We start from the raw sequence: 14174 nt of genomic DNA on the forward strand, positions 1-14174 counted from the left end.
TTCTGACCAACTGAGAACCACTTACTCTCGCATCCTGTTTTTAATTAATAAAGATCGAGGGGATCACATGCAGGTCCCCCTGATCAAGAAGGTCTTAAGTTTGTCTATGAACATCTAAATAATTCAGAGAAGACTTGGAAGAAATTGCTGTGGTCAGATAAAAGTAACATCAAGCACTGGCATCAACTCGACCTGCCATGTTTGGAGGAAGCGAAATTCTGAGTATGACCCAAAGAACACGAACCCCAGGTAGAAACATTAAGCTTTGGGCTGTTTTTCTGTAAAGACAGGATGACATCACCACATTGAGAAGCCAAGGACAGGGGCATTTACACAGAATCTCTGGAATCTTCACCCATAATACTGAACAACACTGTAGATGGATCTTCCACCATGACAATGACGCAAAACATATCGCCAAGGCAACAATGGAGTGGCTAAATAGGAAGCACATTAAGGCTACTGAGTGGCCTATCCAGCCTCCAGACCTTAATCCCAATAGAAAATCTATGGAAGGAACTGAAACTTTTAGTTCTCATGCAACAGTCAACAAACCTCTAAATCTCTAGAGGATTAGAGAGTTTCTGTAAAGAGAAGTGGGCCAAAATCACTCCTGTGTGCAATTCTGTCGACCAATTACAAGAAAAAAATGTATGGATGGGGGATGATATTCTGTCTCCCTCCATTAAAATGAAACTACCATAAAAACAAGAGACTGTTCATCTCTTTGTAAGTGAGCCAATTTACAAATTCAACAGGGGATTAAATGATTATTTCCTCCACTGTATAGCAAGTATATCCATACTATAAAGTACAGAAATATGTATGAATGTCATCAGCTCTACTGTGTACTTTCATTGTACCCATCACTAGAGCACACGTCAACAACTGGACATGGAGCAGTTTAACACACAAGTCAACAAATGCAGCAAGTATGTCAACCAGCTTGAGAAGGGCCTGCCACGTAACAATATAGTTCCCTGTCTGAAGAACAAGGTGGATGTGATGATGCACAGAGTGGGTAGAAAAAAGTGTTATGAAATATCTGATCTGTTTTGTGGCACAGATAATGTTGTCAGCAGTCTCTTTAAAATTATACCACATTAAAATATGGGCTGAAAGTAATTCATTATTTTTGTGGTATTTATGTGTTCTTTCTTTAGCTGCCTGTGATCGCTGATCTTCGTAACCCATGTCTGAAAGCAAAACATTGGAAGATCTTGGAGTCTTTGGTGGGGACTTCCCTCAATGTGGATAAACTTACCATAGCTGGTTTAGAGGAGCTCAGTATGTTTTCATATGGCAAAGAGATGCACGAGGTAAAATGTATATACTTTGAGATCTGCTTGTTCTGCTTAGGAGACTCTGGGTACTACTGACTGAGTACACAACACATCCTAATACATAATAAAAGTTACAGATTGATTAGAGGTCCAAAATCATATTTATCAGGTCATCATTAAATTGCAACTAGAGTTATTAAAATGCAAACTCCTTAGGAAAAAAAAAACACAATAACACAATAAATAACTTTTAGGTTTCAGGACAAGCTTCAGGAGAGGCTTCAGTGGAGACCACATCTCAAAGGTATGTGAATTATATATAAATATTTATACAGATATTAGATCTCAGTAAAAGTACTACAATAAAAATTACATTTACATTTCTCTCTATTTAATATTCTATCCCCCCATTTTATACCCAAATGTGAGTCAAAGTCACTCCAATGTTACTTGATTTCAGAGAAAAAAAGAAGATAATCTATTCGTGTAAAAGGAAAGACACAGTTAGCTACATGTGATTAATCATCGGTGTGACATCAGATCAGATTTGCTGGATGTAGGTGTTGGGCGTGGCTCGACACGCCAGGGTGCGAGGGCCCTCTCAACACTGCTTGCAGCTTTAATTGTGTTTGTAATTCAGCTGTAATGCTGTAACTTCTAATATCTTGCCCATATGTTTCCATGAGCTGGGCTAAAGATCCAGCTGAATTTTCACCTCGTTAACACCTCTTAAGCCTTTGCACTAAAATCTTTGCAAAGACAGATTTTATGGCCAACCACTGAGACTTCAATACTAAACAAACAGGTAGTATAAGACAGTATTACCAAGAAAGCAATTTTGCCTTCGTCTGTAATTGGAATATTGAATTTTAATTTGATTCGCTGTACATCAGGTGCAGGCACCAAGTACTGAAAATTAAGGTGCTTTCAATTTAACATTTTCATCTGGGTAATTTATGTGGATGCTTGTGCCATGCATGTCTGTGCATGTGTGCGTGCAGCCTAATTTGTTGCTTTGCTTGTATGACTGAATCCGCTCAGCTGTGGAGGAGGAAGGACAAAGCTTGGGGGATAAGCTTTCCTTCTTCTCTGCTCCCCCCTCCCCCAGTTCTCCTTCTCTCTTAGCAGTGATGAGGTTTACAGTGGAGTTACAGTCAGCCCATACGCAGCAGTGTTGATTGCGGTGGACAGGTCCAGTAAACATCGCCTGCGTGATGCTGAGTCAAGTGAATTGTCACTGTGGGTGAAGAGCCAGGGCTTCACTCAAGCCGCACTTGTTGACAACCTCTAACTCTCTGCCCTCGAAGGCCGGCTGTGTAATTTAGGCTGGCAGGGCAGGGCATCAATTAAGTTAGGCTGGCTGCAGAACACAGAGTGAGGGACAGAAGGGTGAGGATCGTTTGGGCGTGTTTGCTGGGAGTGTGCGCAGCAGAAGAATAGGGAAGTTGTGCAAGGTCGAAGGTGTGGTTGACATTTTTGGCGTGCGTTCACAACCCATTAGGATCTGGTCTCACACCCAGCAAACGGTCAAGAATCGTGGTTTTTGAGATCAGTGCTAATAAAGTTCTTATTTATTGTGGTCAATACTAAAACGGTGCTAACATGCAATTTAAAATATTTGTTGTTCCTGCTGTCTGTACTGCAAGTGGAGTGCATAACTTGATCTGCAACTAAGCAGTCTGCAAATTGAAGGATCACCACTTGATTTGAGCATTAAATTCAGTCAATTATGCTGTCACTTAAACTAAAATTGCATTCATTCTGTTTTATTTTTTTCAGGAAATGATGGAGAGGAGAAACAACTTTTGGTGCACGAGAGGGTGTCTGAGCGTTTGTTGTTTTTGTTTTATTTAAAGAAATTAAAAAATGTAAGCCTGGTCTTACAAAGCATTCGATCCAAACACAAATAAACCTGACTACCTTGGCAATAACTTCTCTAATTCTCTGGATTATTGACACTGATCGTCAACTTTACTGGCAAAACAGGACTTATAGCAGGCGCAGTCTTGTTAACCACACACCCTTCCAATGTCAGTCCACCCAGCCTCCACCTGCATGACCGCTCCACCGAGTGCACATGCAGCATCCCTGTAGGACACATTATTTTGCTTAAGGGTGTGTGAATTATGTTTGTAAAAAGCAAACAGGGTGTAGGAAAGGCTTGGCTGGTGTCAAAGAGGTGAAGAGTACTGCACGTTCTGCTATTGTTACAGTTCATCGTGGGTACATGAGGTGTGTTGGCAGGTTTGTGATCATGTGATGGGAGGAGCAGGCTTAAGAAGTGTTCCTCTAACCTGTTATTAGTCCAGGATGGTTATTATTGCACTTACGACCGCAAAATAACACCGTATTCAAACTCCTTTTAGCCACACTCCAAGATGGAATAATAGCTGTTTTTATATAGAACACATCTGATGACAGCAATATGATGTTGGTCCTTGTAAGCAGTGAAATAGACGTGCAAATTTGCTGGCCTAAAAATCTGTGTATAAGAACAGCTGATGTTTAAAAGTGAGCAAAGCAGCTGTCGTCTGTAATTGAAACAGTAACGCAACACAGACTTTGACAAATACAACAACAGGGACTCATCACAGCTACAAGTGTATATTTCCAACAGAGCTCAAAACCAAACTCAGACTATACGGTCATTTATTTTTATCCATGCTAGTACTATGAATGAATGAAATCCCATGAAATGGTGTATTGCCATTTGTGTTCCCCAGAGGATGAACCATAATGACTTTGGTACCTTCCTAGCTTTAACACTTCTGCCTGGACAGACTGACTTTTTGCCTTTCTAACCTTCCATTTTATACATTTTGGCTATTCTAAAGTGTCAAAACACTTGCAGGACTTATGACTTGTCAGTCATAAGTCCTGCAGTTTTGCAGTCAGATCCCACTTTTATACTGTCTATGGTTCTAACTAGCAAATATTAGCATGCTAATGCTACAATTTATAGATAGCAAACGCACTGCATGTTGATTCACAACAGTGTTAGCATTTTGGCCAATGCAATGTTGGTTTTATGGTGTAAGAACAGATCATATGCAGAAGAGCTGAAGCCTTTGTTTGCAAGCTGTATTCATAAATGTATTTATGTGTCTTCAGAGACTCAGATGGCTGCAAATTAGTGCTAAGTAAGTAAAAACTACATTTTTAAACCAAATCTAGACAAGCACATCTTATTTACTGTATACCAGGCCATATTATCTATTATTTATTAAATCATTTCATTAAAAAACACAAAATGCAACAAATAGTGTAATACAAATAATGTAGCAAGGTAAGGCTTAATAGACAGCAGCTAGCTACAGCTGCTGGTGTTTATCACTCGGGCTGTCATCTTTTAGTAAAAACCAAACAAGTGCTTAAAAAAATCCCCTTATATTTTTATTATAGGGGAAATTATCTACAGAGGCTAAATCAACTTTTGGTTTTTAAAAACACATAAGTTACAAAGTTGAAGTTGGGTATTTTAATGTGGTGGTTTATGGGGACTTTAAAGGAGAAGGAGGAAGAGGAGGGAAGGTGTTAGGCACTTTTGCAATGGCTTCATTTTTCAGGTTGCCACTGGGGTAAAGATCACACCTGCTAAAGCCACGGAACATTTTCATTGTAATAGTGAGAATATCAACATCTGTCTATGTCTGTGAGCTCACAGAGCTGGAGGTCCACAACTGCACCCAGTATGTTTTAGTGTGTGCTAATATTAGTGCTAGTATTAGCATTTAGACAGATTTTAGGAACCCACTATCGGTTTCTGCTGGTTTCGATGGAGTGCAAGTTGCTGTCTCATCCTTCAAGTGCATTGTGAACTTGCAAACAATGGAACCAGGTCTCACGTTGCCCAGGAGGAGCTGCGCACCTGATCCCCTCCAGGGGATTGGCCCTAATCACAAGGACACATGGAGGGACTCTCCCTGTGAGGAGGCACTTGTTGCCAGTCCACTATGACTCACTCGCGCTGGCCATGTGCTGCCTGTTTGTGTGTGTGTGCGTATGTGTGTGCGAGGGAGAGGATGAGGCTTGGAAACAGAAAGCGAGACTGAGAGAGGGACTTTTCAGAAACACAAGCAGGGAGTAAATCAAAAATTAATAGCACAGGCAGAGCAAAAGCAAGCAGAGCACACCTGTTTTACAGATACAGTGCAGGACTGTGAAGGGTCTGTGCTACCACACCACAGCTAATGCCTCCTCCTCCTCCTCCTCGGACTCTAGCTTGACGGTTACAGCGGGGCAAACTTGAAAAGAGCAGAGTGGGGTTGCAGTCCCTGCAGTTGTAATGAGTCATGTTAACATTCAAGTGTGGAGGTCATTTTAGAGGCTGTTGCATAACATGAGTGAAAATTAGCTGCTTTTAAGTGGCACCAGCATAACAATCACTCAATCACCTGAGAGCTTAGCTGACAAGCTGTGTATTTTGGAGAAATGTGTTATTTCAAAAGTGGCTTATCAAAGCAGACACATTTTAATGGTTCAACAGCCAGGGTTTATTCCCATGCAAGTGTTTCGAAATCTACACTCCCTACCGTGCTCCTGAGGCGAGTCTATTATTGACTAGCTGCCTTTACCTAAGACATAAATCTGTGGTTAAAGAGCGAGGGAGGAGACAGCTGATAAAGCAGGGAGGGATATAAATCTCTCTTTTTTCCTTCTCTCTCTCTCCTCCAATTTTACATGTCCTGGCAGCACGTACCTATATGGGTGACCTCATGTCTAGAGAGGGGCTTTTCTAATCAAACTCTGCACACCCTCTGTTATATCCGAGGCCTGTCCATCTGTGTTCCGCGGTTTTGTTGTTTTCCTCTCCATGTAGCACCTGGAAAAGCTGCAGGGGAAATCAAGTGCTGCCAACACATTCCAACACATTCCTGCTCTAAATGCCTGGGCACAGCCGCAAATTGCTGGCATTCTCTGATTTAAAGGTGCAGCAGTTTTCTTTGTCTTCCCTTACACCATACAACGTGTTCCCATGTAGGCGTGAGCGTTCACAATTTATCGGTAACTTAATGGCTAATGTATGACATGGAAGTGTATCCCAAATGTCAGGTCCTTATAATCACCTTCACTTTATTATTTACAACACATGTGACACTTCCAGTTGTAATTTTACATTTTTTCCTTATGTACAAGGTCTTGAATAATCAGACCCTATATTATCTTAGATACCGCATATCACATCAGTAAAGCAGAAAACTAGAATGGGAGATAGAGCCTTCTGCTTTCAGGCCACAATTCTGTACAACCAGCTTCCAGTTTGAATTTGGGAGACAGACATCCTCTCTGCTTTTAAGTTTAGGCTTAAAACTTTCCTTTTGGATGAAGCTTGTAGTTGGAGCGTGACCATGAACCCTCACTTGGTTGCAATGCAATAGACCGAGGCTGCTGGGGGGTTTCCCATGATGCACGGAGTTTTTCTTCTTCACTCACCTTTTTCACTCTCTGTGTTTATACACCACTCTGCAATTAATCGTTAGTTATTAACAATCTCTGGCTTTCTTCAACAGTCTGTCTTTTGTCCTGCCTCCCTCCAGTTACCCCAAACTGGTCACAGCAGATGGCTGCCCCCTCCCTGAGCCTGGTTCTGTCTGAGGTTTCTTCCTGTTAAAAGGGAGTTTTTCCTTCCCATTGTTGCCAAGCGCTTGCTCATAGGGGGTCATCTGATTTTTGGGGTTTTCTCCCTAATGTACAGTGGCTTGCAAAAGTATTCGGCCCCCTTGAACTTTTCCACATTTTGTCACATTACAGCCACAAACATGAATCAATTTTATTGGAATTCCAGGTGAAAGACCAATACAAAGTGGTGTACACGTGAGAAGTGGAACCAAAATCATACATGATTCCAAACATTTTTTACAAATAAATAACTGAAAAGTGGGGTGTGCGTAATTATTCAGCCCCCTTTGGTCTGAGTGCAGTCAGCTGCCCATAGACACAGCCTGATGAGTGCTAATGACTAAATAGAGTGCAACTGTGTGTAATCTAATGTCAGTACAAATACAGCTGGTCTGTGACGGCCTCAGAGGTTGTCTAAGAGAATATTGGGAGCAACAACACCATGAAGTCCAAAGAACACACCAGACAGGTCAGAGATTGAATTATTGAGAAATTTAAAGCAGGCTTAGGCTACAAAAAGATTTCCCAAGCCTTGAACATCCCACGGAGCACTGTTCAAGCCATCATTCAGAAATGGAAGGAGTATGGCACAACTGTAAACCTACCAAGACAAGGCCGTCCACGTAAACTCACAGGCCGAACAAGGAGAGCGCTGATCAGAAATGCAGCCAAGAGGCCCATGGTGACTCTGGACGAGCTGCAGAGATCTACAGCTCAGGTGGGGGAATCTGTCCATAGGACAACTATTAGTCGTGCACTGCACAAAGCTGGCCTTTATGGAAGAGTGGCAAGAAGAAAGCCATTGTTAACAGAAAACCATAAGAAGTCCCGTTTGCAGTTTGCCACAAGCCATGTGGGGGACACAGCAAACATGTGGAAGAAGGTGCTCTGGTCAGATGAGACCAAATGGAACTTTTGGCCAAAATGCAAAACGCTATGTGTGGCGGAAAACTAACACTGCACATCACTCTGAACACACCATCCCCACTGTCAAATATGGTGGTGGCAGACTGGGGCGGAGGTTCACCTTCCAGCAGGACAACGACCCTAAACATAAAGCCACGGCAACAATGGAATGGTTTAAAACAAAACATATCCATGTGTTAGAATGGCCCAGTCAAAGTCCAGATCTAAATCCAATCAAGAATCTGTGGCAAGATCTGAAAACTGCTGTTCACAAACGCTGTCCATCTAATCTGACTGAGCTGGAGCTGTTTTGCAAAGAAGAATGGGCAAGGATTTGAGTCTCTAGATGTGCAAAGCTGGTAGAGACATACCCTAAAAGACTGGCAGCTGTAATAGCAGCAAAAGGTGGTTCTACAAAGTATTGACTCAGGGGGCTGAATAATTAAGCACACCCCACTATGCAGTTATTTATTTGTAAAAAATGTTTGGAATCATGTATGATTTTCGTTCCACTTCTCACGTGTACATCACTTTGTATTGGTCTTTCACCTGGAATTCCAATAAAATTGATTCATGTTTGTGGCTGTAATGTGACAAAATGTGGAAAAGTTCAAGGGGGCCGAATACTTTTGCAAGCCACTGTATAATGAATTCTCTTTACATTTTAAGCACCTTGATACAAGTAAAATCGAATGTAAGTGAATTAAATGGAATGCAGCTTTTCCACAAATATTTGAATCTCAGTATAGTACACCCTTTTGTTTATTTTATATGATGAGTTTTTTAATCTCAGCTGTCAAAAAACTGTCAAAAATTGTTTTGTCTTTGTTATTCCTTAGCATTTCTGAACATAAGAAAACCATCAGAAAGAGCCCAAGCTTTATTTCAGCTGGACATGGGGTTTACCGTCAATGAGTCATCGGCACTAAGCCTGTAAGGTTGTTATTAACTGGGGAAGAGAGGAAGGAGAATTTCTTGGAAAAAAAGGCCTATTTGATATAAGGAGAGTATTGGGACTACTCTGGGGGATTAATTAAAGGAATGTTGCTGTTTTTTTATGGATACAGAAGGGTATCTGATGATAGAAAGGTATTTGTACTCCTTATGGATGTGCATATACACTCAGAGGCCACTTTGTTCAACTGCTCATTAGCATAAATGTGTAATCATTCAATCGCTTTGCAGCAACACAATGTGGCATCCTCTAAACAATCTGCTGAAGTTCAAAGTGAGCATCTGAATGGGAAAGAAAGGTCATTTAAGTGACTTTGAATATGGTGTGGCTGTTTCTCTAGGTGGGCTGATCTGAGTATTTCAAAATAACTGCTGATCTGCTGGGATTTTCCCACACAACCATCTCCAGGGTTTATAGAGAATGGTTTGAAAAAGAGAAAATATCCTCTGAGCAACAGTTCTCTGGGTGAAAATGCGTTATTGGTGCCAGAGATCAGAGGAGAATGGCCAGATAGGAAGGCAACAGTAACTTAAACAACCCTCATTACAACCAGTCCATGCAGAAGCATCTCTAAAACCACAATACCTCAAGCCTTCAAACACATGGGCTACAGCAGCAGAAGACCACATCTGATGCCACTCTTGTCAGCTAAGAAAAGGAAACTGAGACTATGATTTGCACAGTCGCAGTAAAATTGAACAATAGAAGGTTGCAAAAATGTTGTCTGGTCTGATGAGTCTCGATTATCTCAAACTGGTTTCTTGAGCAATCGCCAGATCTCAATCCAGTAGAGCGTCTTTGAGATTTGATGAAACAGGAGATTCACATCATGTATGTGCAGCCAAAAATCAGCACCAGCTTTGTTATGCCACGTGTTAATATGGACTAAAATCTCTGAGGAATATTTGCATTAATGAGACAAAACAGTATTTCTTCATATGTCAAAAATATATTTTTACTACTACAGTGATTCCTGTTCTAAGACTTAACTGTAAGAACTTATTATTTGCAGGTGGTAAACTATTTAACCATGTTTTTGGTTATGACAGAGATGTGCCATATATTTCATTATGATGTATATTTTTTGTTCCTGTTTTTTCATTATTGATTGTCAATTGGCTGATTAGACTCCTCATCTGGTTGTTTACCACTAGCAGGGTCCTGGTTTTGATTTGTTGGGGGTCACACCCACAAATGTCTGTTTCTGCTGCTATGCAACAATAAATTTCCTATACACGGTTTAATTATGTTCTGCTGCTGATTTGGTGATAAATGTGCTATTGTAGAGAACTGCTGAACAGAGTAGGTTTAGGGGCTTTAGAAATGCGTATTTTGTTAACCTGAATATGAAAATATTTTTTTCACATATTTGCATTTTAACTATTTAGATTCAAGATAAACTTTTCCACACACATTGTGCACTCTGAGTTTTAAGCACTGGCGCTTTATTTGCAGTGCTAAATTAAGTTGGACATGTTGTCAGTTGAATTTGGAAAATAACCTTCTCGTGCAAAGTCTCCCCACACACACACACACACACACACACGTACACGTATACATCATTCTGAACGAAACAGGCCAAAGATCAAACCATCAAACAATAAGCAATAACTGACAGCGGAAATATGAAACAACTGTTGTTTCGATCTGCAATTCATAAGAAATTGAGATAACTGTCTTAGCAACGTCGTAAATTGTTTAATCATGCACTTTAAGACCTTTTTTTTTCTTTTTCTTTTTTTTAAAAGAGGAACTATCCTCATTTTTTTTTCCAAACAACAAAACCACAAACTTCAAAAAAAGAAATAATTACTCAATCTTAGCTGCTGGTCCTCCCACCTCCACCCTCCCAGTTCCCCCCAGAGGGAAGCAAGTGCGTCAGTGGAGGGTTGGAAAAGAAGAGAAGTAAAGCCTTTTGACTTTCAGGAAGGAAACACATCTGGGGAATAAGGAAAGAGAGAACGGGTGAAAAGAGGAATTAGCATGGAGGAAGAGCAGCTGGCCAAAAATAGTCAGCCTCTGTTTGAGCCTTGCTTTGCCAGAGCCCCTACCACACCTCCTGCCACTTAAGCATTAGTCAGCCCTGACCGATCCTTCAGTGGGTGACTAACTTCTCCACTGAACCCCCCTCAAGTCATGGACTGCACTTCCTCCCAGGTGTCTTAATCCAGCCCAGGGTTGCTCAACTTGAGACCCCCAGTCCTGTCTTTTTTGTCCTCTCCTCTTCTTCCTTTGAAGTAAAAACACAAGTGCGCTTACAGGACTCTACTGAAGGGTGTGTGGGACTGGAGATACAGATCACTGTGGGCGGCCGGGGAATAAGGTAAACAGTGATGAAAACCAGTGACATGATGCTTTACAAAATACATAAACAAAACCAAACCATGAAAAACTGAGATAACAGGAGTTAATATGATTGAGATATAAGTTATTTTAAGAGAAGCCAAGGGAAGGGAATGAGTAAACATGTGCATTCCTCTGGACAGAAACCCATCTATAAAAACAGGAACTCTGGTCAAGCAAATATGGTAAAGCCAGATGTAAGGCGGTGTTGTGACCAGACTGGTTTTGGATGGGAAGGACCGGATGTTTGACAGACATTTCATCTCGTCGCAGGTGTTCAAGTAGCACGGTGGAATTATTACACAGTAACTCGCTAGGTTTGCCAAAGCAAACAGGAAGCAGTGGCAGAGTTTCGCTGTGATTGGTCACTTAAGTTTGATTTGTGACTATGACAAACAATGCAGGAAGGAGACGGAAAGGGACTGGGTGAATTTCAGAGTACCAAGGAAAGGGTGTACGTGAGTGACAGCATGGTAATGATACCAGAAGGAGACTTCAGACAGAAAGTGCTTATGAACCATTAGAAACAATCATGACATTCCCACTCTCTAGCAAACAAAAACAGAGGAATATCTGTACACATTCCCAAAGGCTGGATGAAAAGTCAACAGTCTATATATAAAGAATTGAGCTACCATTATCCTGCTATTTTAAAATATGAGCGTTCATTACTTAGAAAGCATGTATCATTGGATACATTTTGTTTTAGAGCAGTCATGCAGCGTGAATTGTAGGCTGTGGTGTTGCCAGTTGGGCAACAAGCTGTTCTCTATGGCTATTTGTCAACTAGAGCCATCCAGTGGTGCTTTGAGGTAATCTGAATAGTGCAAAAAGAAATCATCAGGGCTTTCAGCAGAGACCAGAGATGGGCAGTAACGCGTTACTTGTAACGCGTTACTGTAATCTGATTACTTTTTTCAAGTAACGAGTAATGTAAGGGATTACTATTGCAAAAACGGTAATTAGATTACCGTTACTTTCACGTAGGAACGCTGCGTTACTGCGTTACTAAAACCGTGATTTTTTGCGAGAATGTCTCATGACAGTGACGTAAGCGAGTGCGACGTTCGTGACAACAGCTGTCTGCAGATCATAATATATCGAGTGCGGGACAGAGTGTAGCATGCAGCGTTTAAAGCGTGGAAGTACTGACCTTATTTTGAGTTTGATTCCATAAAAGTGACAAAAACATTAGTGTCCGTTGTGCGTGGAAGAAAACTTCTTTTACAGCAAAAACCCCTAAACTTCCAAGCAAGCACCGAGTGCGCTACGACGTAATGTGAAATTCACAGAGAAACTCGCGGATTCTTCCACTGACCGCTGCAGCACCTGCACCAGAGTAAACCTCCTCCGCCTACCCCAGTCCTGCTTTACAGGTGAAAATAGAGCAACAGGACCGCTAGTCTTTGATTTTATTTATTTTCTGCTGTGTTTTACTTGCATCTATTTGAAAGAGTGAGTGTAAACACAAAAAAATATTTTATTTTATGTGCTGGAATGTGCAGAAAATAGGTTTAAATGTTAAACAAATTTCTTCCAGTCAGAGAATGTTGCATATAATTTAATTTTTGCTTGATGCATAAAGTTAAAAGATTAAAACTAATAAAACAAGTTTTAAAAAGAGACTTTTCCATTTGATTACATTTTGTATGATGAATTATGCAGAAAAAGTAGAATTGGGCTGAAAGATCTATCGCTTTATCACCTATTCAGGTTGTAAATCGTGTTTTTAAAAAGTAACTAAGTAACTAAGTAACTAAGTAATTGATTACTTTTGAAAATAAGTAATCAGTAAAGTAACGGGATTACTTTTTGGGGGAAGTAATCAGTAATTAGTAACTGATTACTTTTTTCAAGTAACTTGACCAACACTGGCAGAGACGCTGGACAGCCACTGCTGGAATTGTTTTTTAATGAAATGCAGCAGTTAACAATGAATAAACTAGCTGTTGCTAGTAAAATATGCCAATGAATTGCTAATTAGTACACCAGATAACTTCACATTACAGGTAAACTTGTTTACGAGTGGATACAAGTACTAAAGTTTCAGCATTACATCCTAAGACAAAGTCAACAAGACTTGGCCTCGTCTGACCATGTAAAAGTTGACTTTAGAAGTCTGAAGTTAACCAGGAGCTTCTTTGTACCATAACAGTAATAGTACATTTCTGTGGTTGTCAATGTGGATGGACCCACATATTTGATTTGGCACATAGGATGCCCTTCCTCATAGAACCCTCCCATTTATCTGGTCTCAGGGCCAGCACTAGGAGTATATTAGCTTTTCTTGAATTGGGGATCTTTCACATGTAAGACCAATGTGTTAACTTACAGAAGTAGTAGGAGATGTAGTGCTTTTGTATCAGCTTCAGTCCTTGGATGGACTCCTGCCACCCATCCTCACTTCTAAACAAACTCTTTGCCTTGGCTTTTAAAAGCTGCTTGCCAACAGCAGTAGCCATAGCTGGGATGCACTGGTTGGATCACAAGTTAAACTAGTTGAGAGTAAAGCACTAAGACTCTGGGGTCTATGTATTAGACGAAAGAACATAGTTATGTTGATTATATGGGACAACTAATTTATTTATATAGTTAAATAGCAGTGCCTGAAATTACAAGGCGTGCTAGCATGTGAGTGCCAAGCAAAGGATAAAGAGGCGTCATGGAAAGGATCTGAAGACATTGTGGCCATCTACGGCCCTAAATTTTAAATTTGAGATCCCTTCTATAGCAGTTTGATGGCATCCAACACAGTTTTCCATGTGCTGGAAGTGGAAAGCAATTGAAAATGGAAGTGGTTAATGGAATTTCTGAAATTAAAAGCTCAAGAAGGACAAACACATTTTGGTGCTTGTAAATAAAATAATTCAAATAATATGCATAAATAGTTATTTCTAAAAATGCATTCTTGCCCTTAAATGCTTGTGAATCTCAGTCCAAGTAGTAAAGGGGTGATCTCTTTCTATCTTTAAAATGTTTCAGAGATAGCTTTCATGTTAAGATACACACTATTATCAGAAAGAAAGGAGAAAACGCTCAAAAAGGTAAACATTTAGAAAAATAGAAGT

Source organism: Oreochromis aureus, linkage group 4, assembly GCF_013358895.1.
Source record: "Oreochromis aureus strain Israel breed Guangdong linkage group 4, ZZ_aureus, whole genome shotgun sequence".
NCBI classification, from domain to species: domain Eukaryota; kingdom Metazoa; phylum Chordata; class Actinopteri; order Cichliformes; family Cichlidae; genus Oreochromis; species Oreochromis aureus.